The 17397-nt window shown below is 41.6% G+C and overlaps 1 protein-coding gene across 1 annotated transcript in view; it reads right to left on the bottom strand.

The window, feature by feature from the left end:
• CILP (cartilage intermediate layer protein) overlaps positions 1 to 15745 on the bottom strand; it is an 89733-nt gene extending 73988 nt beyond the window's left edge. The window contains exon 1 of the mRNA XM_077263315.1: positions 15709 to 15745. The gene's annotated coding sequence lies outside the window, so the exon portion shown is untranslated. The remainder of the gene's footprint in view (positions 1 to 15708) is intronic.
• Positions 15746 to 17397: the final 1652 nt, after the last annotated feature.

Genomic DNA, 17397 nt, shown 5'->3' with positions numbered 1-17397 from the left:
GAACCACCCCCAACGGGGAGACAATCATCCCTTCAACCGGTAACAACAAAAACGGACCCGCCATCCAATTTTTGGCTGACCACCTCAGCATGCAAATCAGCCGACCTCAAGTTCTTAACTGAGAAAGGGACCGCGTGGTTCGGGGGAGGGATTCTAAAACCTTCAGCAAAACCATTCCAAATGACCTCAGCCCTCTCCCTATCTGGAGACCTACTTAAAAAGGGGGCCATCTTTTGAAGCCTCACCGGCGTCTCCCCCTTGACCGGAACCCACCGCTGGCTTACCCCTTGCTTTTTTAAAACATTTGGAAGCCCCGTGGGAACTTCCATTGCAGTGGGAGCAAACGTGTTTGAACTTGCAGATATTGCCATATTTACGCTGGCCGTCATTAAATTGCTAGCAGGTTCCAGATTTATCTTTTGCTCCCTGCATTCCTTAACTACTGCTTCTGTGGCCTGCCTGCTGACTGCCGTTACCTCCGCTTGCATGAAATGATTGCCCGTACCTAACCGGAGCCATCACTTTCAACCACAGCCCGTTATCCTTCTGATCCCACCTAATTTCAGGCCTGACCGCCTTCCTCTGCCTAAATTGCTCATCATATCGCAGCCAAGCTTGTCTGTCATAGGTACGGTGAGCCTCACCAATCGCATCCAGATAACAAAACAAATCCGAACAGTTCTCAGGAGACTTCTCGCCTATGACACTCGCCAAGATCGCAAACGGTTGCAACCACTTAACAAATGTCTGCGGAATAAGCCACCACCTGCTTTTTTCTTTCTCCTCTTTCTTGCTGTCTTCCTTCTTTCCCTTGTCCAAATTAAACTTCTCTAAGGGAAGGAGGGAAAAAATCTCCACATATTCATCTTTCCAAATCTTTTCTTTCACTTCCTTCTTTAGATGCGTCTCCAAGGGCCCTTCAACACAGACATACACCTCACCCTTAGCCCTATCATCCAATTTGACTGAATCCCCTTTATCCTTGTCCGTTTGGACCGATACGCCAGACAACGGAGACTGCTCTCCCTCCACAGACCTAAGCGGCTCACTCCCAGACCGTAACTCCAAACCCGACCCCGGGAGCCACTCTGCTACTTATGACCCCACGACACCGTTCGCTGCCCCACAATCTAATTTACTCAAAATATGTGATACACTAACCAAAACATTGCTAAAAACCGTCACTACCATCCCACCGGAGCCCCCCAAACCCCTTGCTGCCACCCCTAATGCCTGATTTCCTCCAACCTCACATGACTCAGCCCCTGAGTCAACAAATCAAACATAGCTTAACGATGCCACAGCAATGTCACCTCGAGAGTCCCCATCCCTCACAGTCAAGCCGCGGGCCCCTGCTGCCGCCCGAGACAACGTTGTAGGCCTCACTTCCGGAGCAGCCCTCGCACCATATCCGCGTTGTCGTCCTGCGCCTGCCGGTCGGCTGGGAGGATTCCTGCCGGAGGGAGCACAGTGGGGGGACGCCGCACCACTGCACCCCGACTCCGCAGGGTCCCAGGAGGGGCTCTGGAGCCTGCGCCGGCTGCATATCGGTAACTCTGGCGATAATCTCTCCGGGGGCCGGAGCCAGGTGTGTATTCAGTGTACGGAGCAGAGCTGCATGTGTATGAGGTGTACGGAGCGGAGTCGGGTGTGTATGAGGTGTACGGAGCGGAGCCAGGTGTGTATTCAGTGTATGGAGCAGAGCTGCATGTGTATGAGGTGTACGGAGCGGAGCCAGGTGTGTATTCAGTGTATGGAGCTGAGCTGCATGTGTATGAGGTGTACGGAGCGGAGCCGGGTGTGTATAAGGTGTACGGAGCTGAGCTGCATGTGTATGAGGTGTATGGAGCGGAGCCAGGTGTGTATTCAGTGTACGGAGCAGAGCTGCATGTGTAAAGAGGAGTGGGTCAGAGACCCAAAAACGACCCAAAATTCACAAATACCAATATATAAAAATAGTCTTTATTAGAAAACATTTATTAAAATGAAAACAGGTAGGGGCATGGCGCCGCATGGCGCACAAAACACACCGCAGTCATGTATAGTTACCAAGGGTGCACGGAACCGAGAAACCAAACATCCATAATCAAACTACAATTCAGCAGAGAACCATATATTCCCCGTAATGGGTAAGTTAACATGTAATGTATAGTATAACATGCTACGGTGCCCCCCGAGGAAGGTGTGTTACCGCGCTTCGGGGTAGGTGCACGGACCCTGGAAGTCTTGCATCCTATTTAGAGGATAGTGCATCCATTTTGTAGCATGTTATACTATACTTGTCAGGGCTGACAGTTTCTGCAGCATGGGAATGCTTCTTCAACTCCATGCTGTAGAAGTGATCAGCCTGCAAAAAGTGATTGTCCCATAGTGGGATGAAGTAAAAAAGTAAATAATTTTTTTTACATAATTTTATATTAAAAAAAAAATAATAATAATGAAAACAAAATCAAAAGATAATGTATCGCTAAATAAATATTTGAATAAAAAATGAATAAATAAAAGTATACATATTTGGTATCACCACGTCCACAATGACCCGACCTATAAAACTGTCCCACTAGTTAACTCCATTAGTCAACACCCTAAAAAAAAAAATTAAAAAAGGCAGAAAACAATTCTTTATCATCACACCACCGAACAAAAAGTGGAAGAAAACCTGATCAAAAAGATGAATATGAATAAACATGGCACCGCTGAAAACTTCATTTTGGCCCGCAAAAAAACAAGTCATCATACCGCTCCATCAGTGGAAAAATAAAAAAGTTATAACTCTCACAATAAAGTGCTGCAATAATATATTTTTTCTATAAAGTAGTTTTTATTGTATAAAAGCTCCAAAACATAATAAAAGATATGAATGAGGTATCGCTGTAATTGTACTAACCTGAGAAATAAAACTGCCTTATCAATTTTACCACACATGGAATGGCATAACCCTCCTCCCCAAAGAAATTCTTGAATTGCTGTTTTTATTTCATTCTGTCTCACAAAAATCGCAATAGAAAGTGATCAAAAAATGTTGTGTGCCCGAAAATGGTACTAATAAAAACATCAACTCATCCCACAAAAAACAAGCAATCACATGACTCTGTGGGCCAAAATATGGAAAAATTATAGTTCTCAAAATTTATCCTGCGCTCTGCGTTGAGCGCTTACACTGGGTTTTTACGTGTAAATCTCTGAAATACTTGATTCAGACAGAACCTCTGGCGGAAGATTCCCCATAATGAGGCAGATGGAGGCACTGTGGACGCCATCTGGCCTATGATCAAGCGGTGTTCATCTTTTTAGTTATGCATAAAAGTGCCATTGGCCACAGTTTTGTGCACTTCTGAAAAAAAGGACACCTCTGAACAGAGGCCAGACGTAGTTCAGAGTAACTCTGCTGCCTCATTATAGTGAATCGATCCCTTGGGGGTTTTATCAGAGATTTATGAGAGATACTCAGAGATTTAGATGGAAACCCCAAAGTAAGTTCTCAGGCCATGTGCACACGTTCAGTATTTTTCGCGTTTTTTTCGCGTTTTTTCGCTATAAAAACGTGATAAAAACGCGAAAAAAACGCTGACATATGCCTCCTATTATTTTAAGTGTATTCCGCATTTTTTGTGCAAATGTAGCCTTTTTTTCCGTGAAAAAATCGCATCGCGGAAAAAAAAGCAACATGTTCATTAAAATGCGGAATTGCAGGGGATTCCGCACACCTAGGGGTCCATTGATCTGCTTACTTCCCGCACGGGGCTGTGCCCACCATGCGGGAAGTAAGCAGATTATGTGCGGTTGGTACCCAGGGTGAAGGAGAGGAGACTCTCCTCCACGCACTGGGCACCAAATAAGTGGTCAAAAAATAAGAATTAAAATAAAAAACAGTCCTATACTCACCCTCGATGTCTTCCCGCCTCCACTGCACGCTGCCGTTCGGTTCCTGTAGCTGGTGTGCGGCGAAAGACCTGCCGATGACGTCACTGTCCTGTGATTGGTCGTGAGCGGTCATGTGACCGTGACGTCACGGAAGGTCCTGTGCGCACAGACCAGCTATAGGAAGACGAACGGACGCCGCTGAGGAGATGTCTGGGTGAGTATAAGCATTTTTTTATTTTTTTTATTATTTTTAAACATTCTATCTTTTACTATAGATGCTGCATAAGCTGCATCTATAGTAAAAAGTTGGTCACACTTGTCAAACGCTATGTTTGACAAGTGTGACCAACCTGTCAGTCAGTTTTCCAAGCGATGCTACAGATCGCTTGGAAAACTTTAGCATTCTGCAAGCTAATTACGCTTGCAGAATGCTAAAAAAACGCGAAAAAAACGGAAAAAAAACGCAAAAAAAAAAAATGCGGATTTCTTGCAGAAAATTTCCGGTTTTCTTCAGGAAATTTCTGCAAGAAATCCTGAACGTGTGCACATACCCTCAGAGTAGAGAGCCAGATAAATGTGATACCAAACGTTATGTAAAATGTTCCCAGTAAAAGCTTCAACTCAATTCACAAAAAAAGCAATTCCTCACTCAGATCCGTTATCTGGTAATGGAAATATAGGGGGCTTCTGTGTTACTGGTAATACAAAGGCTCTGGAAAAGCGAAATGGCTCCTCACAAGGCAAAAGAAATTCAGCAAATTCTGTGCTCCCAAATCTAAATGCCCCATTCCCTTCTGAGCCTCAGGCCGGGGTCACACATGCGAGTTTTACGGACGTAAGAGTGCAGAAACTACGTCCGTAAAACTCGCATAACATACGGCACAATTATTCTCAATGGGGCTGCTCCTATTAGCCGTATATTACGGTTCAGTATTATACGGCTTTCTACGGCCGTACAAAATCGCAGCATGCTGCGTTTGTCAGCGTACTGCGCAAAAAAATCGCCAATGAAAGTCTATGGGGGCGAGAAAAATACGGATTCCACACGGACCAGCAGTGTGACTTGCGAGAAATACGCAGCGCTGTTAGTGAAAAGTCGGTAATTCAATTGCCGGCTTTTCATTTCTCCTGCACAAACCCGACAGGATATGAGACATGGTTTACATACAGTAAACCATCTCATATCCCCTTTTTTTTTGCATATTCCACACTACTAATGTTAGTAGTGTGTATGTGCAAAATTTTAGCGCTGTAGCTGCTTAAATAAAGGGTTAAATGGCGGAAAAAATTGGCGTGGGCTCCCGCGCAATTTTCTCCGCCAGAGCGGTAAAGCCAGTGACTGAGGGCAGATATTAATAGCCAGGAGAGGGTCCATGGTTATTGGCCCCCCCGTGGCTAAAAACATCTGCCCCCAGCCACCCCAGAAAAGGCACATCTGGAAGATGCGCCTATTCTGGCACTTGGCCACTCTCTTCCCACTCCCTGTAGCGGTGGGATATGGGGTAATGAAGGGTTAATGCCACCTTGCTATTGTAAGCTGACATTAAGCCAGATTAATGATGGAGAGGCGTCAATTATGACACCTATCCATTATTAATCCAATTGTAGGAAAGGGTTAAAAAACACACACACACATGATTGAAAAGTATTTTAATGAAATAAACACAGCGGTTGTTGTAATAATTTATTGCTCTCTCAAATCCATTTGCAGTCCCTCGCTTGGCAACATAATAAACGCACAAAATACATACCTTCTGCTGTCAGATCAGGTCCCACGATGTAATCCATCTGAAGGGGTTAACTAATATTACAGGCAGGAGCCCTGCAATAATGCAGCTGTGCTCCCTGCTTGTAATTCCCCTGCGAATGAATGAAATGTAGGTCATTGACCTACATTTCCTTCATTCGCGGTGAGGCGCCCTCTGGTGGATGTTCTCATGAACTGCAGCCTGGGAACTTTTTCCCACGCTCCAGGTCATATGAGGACATCCACCAGGGGGCGCCTCACCGCGACTGAAGGAAATGTAGGTCAATGACCTACATTTCATTCATTCGCAGGGGAATTACAAGCAGGGAGCACAGCTGCATTATTGCAGGGCTCCTGCCTGTAATATTAGTTAACCCCTTCAGATGGATTACATCGTGGGACCTGATCTGACAGCAGAAGGTATGTATTTTGTGCGTTTATTATGTTGCCAAGCGAGGGACTGCAAATGGATTTGAGAGAGCAATAAATTATTACAACAACCGCTGTGTTTATTTCATTAAAATACTTTTCAATCATGTGTGTGTGTGTTTTTTAACCCTTTCCTACAATTGGATTAATAATGGATAGGTGTCATAATTGACGCCTCTCCATCATTAATCTGGCTTAATGTCAGCTTACAATAGCAAGGTGGCATTAACCCTTCATTACCCCATATCCCACCGCTACAGGGAGTGGGAAGAGAGTGGCCAAGTGCCAGAATAGGCGCATCTTCCAGATGTGCCTTTTCTGGGGTGGCTGGGGGCAGATGTTTTTAGCCACGGGGGGGCCAATAACCATGGACCCTCTCCTGGCTATTAATATCTGCCCTCAGTCACTGGCTTTACCGCTCTGGCGGAGAAAATTGCGCGGGAGCCCACGCCAATTTTTTCCGCCATTTAACCCTTTATTTAAGCAGCTACAGCGCTAAAATTTTGCACATACACACTACTAACATTAGTAGTGTGGAATATGCAAAAAAAAAGGGGATATGAGATGGTTTACTGTATGTAAACCATGTCTCATATCCTGTCGGGTTTGTGCAGGAGAAATGAAAAGCCGGCAATTGAATTACCGGCTGTTCACAGATATCGCGCTGAATGAAATCTAAATACAGAATATATATATATGTGTCTCAATGACATATATATATATATATATATATACTGTATATATGTTTTCCTTAACATTTGAGCACATAAATCCATTAGATGTCGGTTTTGCAAGCCTATGCGAAAATCGCGCAGTACGGATGCCATACGGATTACATACGGAGGATGCCATGCGCAAAATACGCTGACACACCCTGCCTACGGATCAATATTTTGGGAACATTTCTCCGTATTACGGCCGTAGTACGGACGTATAATACGTGGCGTATTGTCTTACGCCATGTGTGACTCCAGCCTCACAGTGTACGTAAACCACATATAGTGTCCACATTTGGCATTTCTAAAGTGAAGAGAGCCCACCTAACTTACGAGTGCATGCCTCCAGAAGCACAGGCTGGGCATAACGTACTGGTGATTGCAACATAATGGTCACTAGAGCAGCAGTTTGCTATTTTCACTTGGCAAAATGAATTGCTGCTTGTTTCTAGAAAATACCCATGGAGTCAAAATCAGCACTACAAATGTAGATAAATTCCCAAAGAGGTATAATTTCCAAAATGGTGTCACTAAAGGGGGGATTCTGCTTTTCTAGCAATTGGGGCTCTGTATATGGAGTCCGCAAACTCTTCTAGGAAACTCTGCGCTCCAGGAGGCAAATAGCGCTCCGTTCCTCCTAAGTCTCTTCGTATGGCTAAGTAGTACTGCACAGCCACATATGGGGTATTGCCACTTTCAGTAAAAATTGTGGGACAAATTTTGGCACCATTTTTACCCACTTCTTGTGTGAAAATGTAAAGTCTGGGGCCAAAACTAAATTTTGATGGTAAAAATGTAGTTATTTTTTCTTCACTGCTCAATTGTATAAAATTCTGTCACACACCCGTGGTGTCAATATGATCAGGCACCCCTAGATAAATTTATTGAGAGGTGTAGTTTGTAAAATGGGGCCACTTATGGAGTTCTGCTGTTCTGGCACCTCATGAGCTCTCCCTTTTGGTCATGGTACGTGCAAACCATAACAGTAAAATCTGCTTGCCTTCTGAGCGTTGCGCTGTGCCTGAAAAATAAAATACTTCACGATTACATATAGGGTATTGGCGCACTCTGGAAAAAATGGGCCTCAGTTTGTTGTAAAAAAAAAAATCCTATTAGTCCTTAGAAAAATTAAAAACTTGGGGCTAAAACAACATTTTTGTGAGAAAAATGTGATTTTATTATTTTCATGGCTCAACGTTATAAACTTCTGTGAAGCACCTGGGGGTTCAAGGTTAAATACATTCCTTGAGGGGTCTATTTTTCAAAATGGGTCATTTGTTGGGGCCTTCCACTGTTTAGGCACACCAGGGGCTCTCCAAATGGGACATGACGTCTGCTAATGATTCCAGGAAATTTTACATTCAAAAAGTCAAATGATGCTCCTTCCCTTCTGAGCTCTGCTGTGCGCCCAAACAGTTGTTTTCTCCCTCATATGGGGTATCAGCGTATTCAGGAGAAATTGCACAACAAACTGTATGGTGAAATTTCTCCTGTTACCCTTTTGAAAATTCAATATTTTGTGCTGAAAACATTTGTGGGAAAAATTAGATTTTTTTTATTTTTACGGCTCAACGTTATAAACTGTTTTTGAAGCACCTGAGTGTTCAATATGCTCACCACACATCTAGATCAGTTCCTGGAGGGGTATAGTTTCCAAAATGGTGTCACCTGTGGGGGATTTTCACTGTATAGGCACATCAGATGTTCTCCAAACTTGACACGGCGTTCACCAATTGTCGCAGTAAATTTTGCGTTCAAAAAGTCAAATGGCGCTCCTTCCCTTCTGAGCTCTGCTGTGCGCCCAAACAGTGGTTTTCTCCCTCATATGGGGTATTGGCGTACTCAGGAGAAATTGCACAACAAATTTTGGGATCCATTTTTTCCTGTTACCCTTGTTAAAATAAAACATTTGGGATCTGATGTAAAATTTTTGGGAAAAAAAGTTAAATGTTCTTTTAGTTCCACATTCCTAAAATTCCTGTGAAGCACCTGAAGGGTTAATGAACTTCTTGAATGTGGTTTTGAGCACCTTGAGGGGTGCAGTTTTTAGAATGGTGTCACTTTTAGGTATCTAATATCATATTGAACCCTCAAAGTGTCTTCAAATGTGATGTGGTCCCTAAATAAAAAATGGTGTTGTAAAAATGAGAAATCGCTGGTCAACTTTTAACCCTTATAACTTCCTAACAAAAAAATTTGGCTCCAAAATGGTGCTGATGTAAAGTAGACATGTGGTAAATGGTACTTATCAACTATTTTTTGTCACATAGAGCTCTGGCAAAAATTAAGAGACCAACACATCAGAACCCTGTCATGGGCAGCCAAATCTCCAGACCTGAACCCTGGAATGTAATCAAGAGGATGATGGATAATCACAAGCCATCAAACAAAGAAGAACTACTTAAATTTTTAGGTCAGAAGCAGTGTGAAAGATAGGTGGAAAGCATGCCAAGACGCATGGAAGCTGTGATTAAAAATCATGGTTATTCCACAAAATATTGATTTCTGAACTCTCTCAGAAATATTAGTATTGTTGTTTCTAAATAAGTATTAATTTGTTTTCTTAGCATCATTTGAGGTCTGAAAGCCCTGTTTTTTGTTTTTTTTTAAATTTTGACCACTTTCTTTGTTAGAAGAAAATACAAAAATGATTGCTTGGAAATTTGGAGACATGTTGTCAGAAGTTTATAGAGTAAAATAACAATTTACATTTTACTCAAAAATATACAAGCTGAACATTTTGCAGTGGTCTCTTAATTTTTGCCAGAGCTGTACAGTATGGAGCATCATGTGGGGCCATTTTACAGTATGGAGCATTGTTTGAGGCCGTTATACTGTATGGAGCATTGTGTGGGGCCGTTATACAGTATGGAGCTCTGTGTGGGGCCGTTATACAGTATGGAGCTCTGTGTGGGGCCGTTATACAGTATGGAGCTCTGTGTGGGGCCATTATACAGTATGGAGCACTATGTGGGGACATTTTATAGCATGAGGCACTGTGTGGGGCCATTATACTGCATGGAGTACTATGTGGGGCCCATTACACTTTATGGAGGACTACGTGGGGGCCATTACGCTGTATGGAGGACTATGTGGAGCCATTATACTTTATGGAGATCTATGTGGAGCCATTGTACTGTATGGAGGACTTTCTGTGCCCGTTATACTGTATGGAGGGCTGTGTGGGATTACAGTTGGAGAATCATACTGTGATGGGGTCACCATTCTTTGTTAGGGGAACTGAGGGAGGGGGTACAGTAAAGTCATCATACTGTGCATGTGGAGTTCACTGTGGGGGTATCATACTGTGTTTGGAAGCACTTTTGTTTGTATCATACTTTATAATCTGTTTTATTCAAGGATTTTTTTTAATCCTTTGTTATTACATATTTAAATTAGGTCATTGGGCCATATGCTTTTTACTGTTGTTACATAACATATTATATTATTCCACTATAATTCCAAAAGTTAATTGTTTGATTTGATAAGCAAAAACTTTCCCAATTGTAGAATTTTTTTTTAACAAATATTAAAGTTGGCCTGCTACTTTCTACCTGTTTTTTTACTTTGGCCCTCTGTGTATTTGAGTTTCATATCCCTGCCTTAAAGGGTTTGATCTCATCATGAAAAAGGGTTGCAATTGCAAAGAAGTTGTATAAACAAACAACTTTGCAATTTTACTTTTGATTAAAAATCCTTTCCATTTTCAAGAACAGACCTTCACTACAATTGGTGGCTAGTATCTTAGGCTTGGAGTGCAGCTCTAACAAACTCTTTGATATTGACTCTATAGCGCGCTAATGTACCAGTTGTCTTTCTAATCTAAAACCTCAGAATTCAGGGCACTTTGTGAAAAATAAGTGGGTTTTCGATTTCAGTTTGGGCACTTGGTCTCTAAAAGGTTCACCATTACTGCTATATGGAGACAAATAATATTTGGAGGGTTATGTGGAGCTCATTATAATATTTCAAGGGCTATTTGGGAGCCTTTATACTTCATGCAGGGCTATGTGGGAACATTATAATGTATTCAAGCAATTATACAGTGTGAAGGTTTGTGTGGGTCCATCATAATGTGTGGAGGGCTGTATGGTGGCCATTATACTGTTTGGAGGGCTAGTGGGAAACATTATACAGTGTGACGAGGTTTGGGGCCATTATACTGTATGGAGGGATGTGTGGAGGACACAGATGGAAGATAATACTGTCTTGGGGTCACAATACTGTGTCTGTGGATGGTACTATTTGTGTTTGTGACCCCACAAACACAAATAGCACCACCAATGAATTCCTCCACAATACCATCCACAGACACAGTATTGTGACCCAAAGACAGTATTATCTTCCACTTTTGTTGGCATCATACTTTATGGGTGCATTGAAAGGGGAATCTAGGGCTTCAGTAGTAAGAAAACTACTTTGTAAAGAGTGCAAAGTTGTGAGTTACGCTCTTCTGTGACTACGCCAAATATATATTTTTTTGGGGGTGGAAGGTGGGTGGAAATTAGAACTTCTGCATGCAGATTACATGGTGAGGAGCTGCAGATTATGCACCTGAAGAGCACATATGTCCTGAAGAGCACATGGTGAGGCCTTGGATCTGGTGGCCTGTGTGTTGGACGGTTCCAAGTGGGGACGGAGGTCCTGAATAGCACAGAGAGGCCGTATGTACAGAGTCTGTGATGGCACTGCGTTGGGGAAGCTACCTTTTCTTCTGCGGGTCTGGACTGTCGTGGGTGCCCTGGTCACAAGGATGGTGATCCCAGTAAGACTGCTTCCCCAAGAGAGAGGACTGACAGGAGGTCAGCGTGTGGAGCAGGAGCTCCAGGGAGGTAACTCAGAGTTAGGGGACTGTGTGTACTGACGAGGGTCAGTTAATGAACAGTGCGGTCACCCATGGTAACTGGACGGAGTAAGGTCCAGCATGTTTAGTGACTGCAACTTAATGTCATGTTCCAATACAGTGTGTAATGGACTGTTTGTTGTATGGTTTATCACTGTATAATAAACCACAGACTGTTTAAACCTCATCCACAACTACCACAAAAGACTTCAAGCTGTCGTTGATGTTAGAGGGGGCAATACACGGTATTAAGAAATGGGGTATGTGAACTTTTCATCAGGGTAATTTAGATGTTTTGGACTGTCATTATGATTTAAAAAGAGAAAACACAGCAGTTTGACAATAAATGTCTTCACCCAATCACTAACCATAAGTAGAGAAAAAATTTTGGGATTATCATTAGTGTTGAGCATTCCGATACCGCAAGTATCGGGTATCGGCCGATATTTGCTGTATCGGAATTCCGATACCGAGATCCGATACTTTTGTGGTATCGGGTATCGGTATCGAAACAACATTATTGTGTAAAATAAAGAATTAAAATAAAAAATATTGCTATACTCACCTCTCCGACGCAGCCTGCACCTTACCGAGGGAACCGGCAGCGTTGTTTGCTTAAAATTCGTGCTTTAACTTCCTTACGCGAAGTCCCGGCTTGTGATTGGTCGTGCGCCGCCCATGTGGCCGGGACGCAACCAATCACAGCAAGCCGTGACGTAATTTCAGGTCCTTCAGGATTTTAAAATTACGTTCCGGCGTTGTGATTGGTTGCGTCGCGGTCACATGGGCGACGCGACCAATCACAAGCCGTGACGTCATGGGAGGCTGGACACGCGCGCATTTTAAAATGCGCGCGTCTCCTGCCTCCCGTGACGTCACGGCTTGTGATTGGTCGCGTCGCCCATGTGACCGCGACGCAACCAATCACAACGCCGGAACGTAATTTTAAAATCCTGAAGGACCTGAAATTACGTCACGGCTTGCTGTGATTGGTTGCGTCCCGGCCACATGGGCGGCGCGCGACCAATCACAAGCCGGGACTTCGCGTAAGGAAGTTAAAGCGCGAATTTTAAGCAAACAACGCTGCCGGTTCCCTCGGTAAGGTGCAGGCTGCGTCGGAGAGGTGAGTATAGCAATATTTTTTATTTTAATTCTTTATTTTACACATTAATATGGTTCCCAGGGCCTGAAGGAGAGTTTCCTCTCCTTCAGACCCTGGGAACCATCAGGAATACCGTCCGATACATGAGTCCCATTGACTTGTATTGGCATCGGGTATCGGTATCGGATTAGATCCGATACTTTGCCGGTATCGGCCGATACTTTCCGATACCGATACTTTCAAGTATCGGACGGTATCGCTCAACACTAATTATCATTCATACTCTGAAAAAAGGCCAAGAAAGCAAAAATTCCGCCGGGGTATGTTAGCTTTTGAGCACAACTGTATGTGCCTTTTAAATGTATATCAGCAAAATTCATACAATTTTAATACTTGTGGCAGCGATACTCATTTTCCAAAGAACAAAGCAATCCATTATAAAGAACTACAACCAAATGAGGTGTATAATATAATTCCAGGTCTGTGTGCTTCAGGCATTTTTACACACACGAAACATAAGGCTAGAAGGATTAAATTTAAACAACCAATACCAACTAAAGACACTGCTAAAACAACATTCCAAGTATTCTACACTGCACTCTCGTGTTCATTATGTTTTATTACATTGAACATACCATAAGGATTGCATTGGTCAAAAACTGGGAAGCAAATGTAATGTTTATAAGATACTACAAAGTTGCCCTTAGCCAAAAGTGGGATAGTATATACAGTATGAAGTTCTGTATGGCAGATCACATATAGAATGAGGATATTTGCATTGGTAAAATTACTTTACATACACCATGACCTATATCCAAACAATTTACAGAGACGATATTGGGCTGAACTTCAATGGAACCACCAGAGAAAGTGATGCTGAGAACCAGACTCCATTTATACAGAATATGTGTTATCTGACTTGTAATTATCTTATAAACTTTGATGTTATTATTGTATAAACTGGACATAATTTATAATATTTAATAGGAAATTTGTCAAATAACTCAAGAGCCTAGTGACTTGACGCCCAAACCAATATAAATGAGGTTGTCTTCTGCTTAGACCATTATTCTATCTCAACCTGGGGCCCAGAAATTTCAAGACAGTTTATAAAAATGACTTACTATTTTGCCCTGTCCATAAAAAAAAGTTAAGGCGTGATTTTTTTTGGAGGCTGGAGAAACTTATACCGATTATTTTGACTGTAATTATCATCATTTTCCAATTTATAGTTCATGCAGCTAATGTCTTGATATCAGAATTACTAGGTATGGACATGTATAATTTATAATCTCAATGTTTTATTATGGTTTTATAATGTGTTAGTAAAAAATATTGTCCGTCCATAATTTTTTGATAAGCTGTCAAGTCACGTTGGAAATCCTGCTGGGGAAAACAGATGGTTTTACTAGTATAATAACCCTGTACACTTCTAGTCTTTCTTCAGCATGAGGCAGGCCGTGGATAATTCATACAATATATTTTGTCTGCTCAGTTACCTGTAAGCAATTACCTGTCAGAAGAAAACTACAAGCTTCTGTACATGACTGTAGAAGGTCATTCATTTTTTGGGGACCAATCAGCCACATTTTGAACTTCTACAGCTACTCTATCGTTGCGTAGACAGTAGCTCAGTTTAGGAAATTTTGTGAAATTCCTACTTTGTAGTTGACTTTGTTAAAAGCCAAACTCAAATGTTCAGCCACACAGAATAAATATTCCAATTTTAGCTTTTACTTCTAGTTTAAGACCACTTAGGTCACGCAAACACCTGTCATGCTGCTCTTTCCGTGCTCTGATGTACGAGTCCTGTACCACGCACCACTCACAGTGCTGAGTAAACATAGTGACACACTGTCTATACATTTTAGCCTAAATTAGTTCTTAGACCAAAAGCCAAATTGGTTATTAAGTTTTCATAGCAATTAGGATCCATAAACAGTTCTTTTTAACCATGGTACACGATATATTAACCCACCCTGCGCCCTGAGTATAGCTGGTATTGACCACTTAGTGAGAATATCCAAAATCAGCACGTTATTTGATAGGTATTCTTGACTCATCTGCCTTCTTCATTATGTTTAGAGGTAAAATTAAGAGCTGTATTACAAAAAAAGCAATATCAAAAATTGGGAAATAGACGTAATGAATACATTTCACTGCTGCCCTAAATGTATATTATACATGATAGAGTATACAGGGGACATCCAGACGATGACCAAAATGTCCTGTCATCATGTCAGGGAGTAGGTGTCCATCATGTGGGACACAACTAAGAGATATAGCTCTTACCAGACACAAATAAACTGGAAAGAATTTCTAAACTTAAGAATAAATATGGTTTATATGACATGGTAGTAAAGCGGCTCAAACTTTGCAAGTCAAAACTAAATCCCTGAGCGTAGATTGCAGGAAGGGGTTACTTCACACTGTTATGTATGCAGATATATGTGTGTGTATATATATATATATATATATATATATACACACATATATATATATATATATATATATATATATATATATATATATACAAATACTATCACCAATTACAAAGACATATGAACAGATGCAATGTGAATACTTTGAAATAAATAGTTGTCTAAGACATTTAGTTAAGTGTTGCAAAAATATGTATAAAAAATCATATTGAACTAATACATAACAGTGTAACTATATAACATTTCTAATAGACTCCAACTAATATATCTGGGAAGATATTTTTCAGTTTTAAGACTATTAAATATTTGTAAAATGTTGCATAAAATCTAAAAATAATAATAATAATAATAATACAATAAACTTTTAATAATGTCCAAAATAATAAAAAATAAACTATCTATCTATCTATCTATCTATCTATCTATCTATCTATCTATCTATCTATCTATCTATCTATCCTAATATATGTGTATTTAATATTTAAACCTTTTTTAATATCTGAGATGTGTTGCCCTATTTTTCTGTGTATGACATAAATGCGGTATTGTCAGAAATTTATTCTTACCAAAGTTGCTTGTGCTTCCAGTTGTCCTGCAGAGCTGCGTTTCTCCTCCTGAGCGGTGTGGGGGTCTTTTTATATAGCAGCTCAGCTAACAGCTCGGGAGTGGCTGTCAGCCACAGGACACAGAGAAAACCAGATCTTAAAAAGCATAGAAATCACATAGAGATTCCAAGAGCAGTATAGAGCATCTCATGCCATCAAGCAGGACGGGGAACACTAAGTACTATAGCTAAAAAGGAAAATTATATTCTTAAAAAAAAAAAAGATCAGAGACGTATTTACATGTGGTCTAGGCACTTGGATACCATTCACGCCATTTTTTTCTACTGTCTCTTTTTTCAAGATTCTCAAAGCTCAGTTCTTATTTTTTAGATTATGGGAGACAGCCTAATTTGAATAGAAAATGATAAAAATAAACACATGTATTCACTACATACACCCGTGTGTACCTTCACCACATTCAGCACATATGCATCAACATTGAGCCCCCATACACTTTGGATAATAATGGTTCAGCCTGCAGCTATCTAGCCTGACTCTCCCATATATGACAATCACTTTACTCCCCGTTCCTGTGTTCTCCATGAGAGTCGCTGGCAAACAAGCCGTCAGCTTATCTCTGGAACAACAAACATATCAGTGGTCTAAAATCAGACACGTTGGATCCTTGGGGGAGAGCTAGAGACTCCATACTCTTTAGGCCCCTTCACATGTCCACGTTTCCAGGACATGTTTTGTCCGTTTTTTTCACGGATACCATATGTACCCATTATAACCTATGGTGCTAGTCACATGTCTGTTTTCACACCGATTGTGTGTCCGTGCAAATCACACAAAGACATGTCTGTGTTTTTCAAGCAGCATGAATGACCAGGATCAATCCAAGCTTAGGGGTTCGTGAAAACACGTACAGCACACAGATGGCATCCCTGTGTCTTTAGTGTGCTATCCGTGTGTAACATTGCAAAGTGGAAGAGAAGCTTTCTTATTTCTTTCTTTCGTTATCCATACCGGAAAAACATGATGACACACTGATGGTAAAAGCGGACACATGGATGACACACTGATTGTAAAAATGAATACATAGATGACACACTGATGGTAAAAATGGGCATATAGGTGACACACTGATGGTAAAAACGGACACGGATGACACACTGATGGTAAAAACGGACACATGGATGACACTGATGGTAAAAACGAGCACACAGATGACACACTGATGGTAAAAACGGACACACGGATGACACACTGATTATAAAAACAGACACACGGATTACACACTGATGGTAAAAAGGACACATAGATGACACACTGATGGTAATAACGGACACGGATGACACACTGATGGTAAAAATAGACATATGGGTGACACACTGATGGTACAAACGGATGACACACTGATGGCAAAAACGGACACACAAATGACATACTGATGGCAGACGTGTAATGGAAGTGTAACACCCCAGGTTCCTGGTTGTTACAGTGGCATTGCTTTCCTCACTGGGAGAGTGATGTCACGCTTGGAAGCGATGAAGGATCTCTTTGATCAGGTAATCACAAACATGCAAAATGTTCACACTCCAGGCCAGAAGGGGGAGCTCTGGTCCAGCTTGTGGGTGGCTCCGCTATATATATTCTGGACTGGAGGGAAAGTTAGTCAGTCTGTCAGAGAGACAGAGGAAAGAACAA

This window comes from Ranitomeya variabilis, chromosome 5, assembly GCF_051348905.1.
Source record: "Ranitomeya variabilis isolate aRanVar5 chromosome 5, aRanVar5.hap1, whole genome shotgun sequence".
Taxonomy (NCBI): domain Eukaryota; kingdom Metazoa; phylum Chordata; class Amphibia; order Anura; family Dendrobatidae; genus Ranitomeya; species Ranitomeya variabilis.
This window is presented reverse-complemented; position numbering and strand designations above follow the sequence as displayed.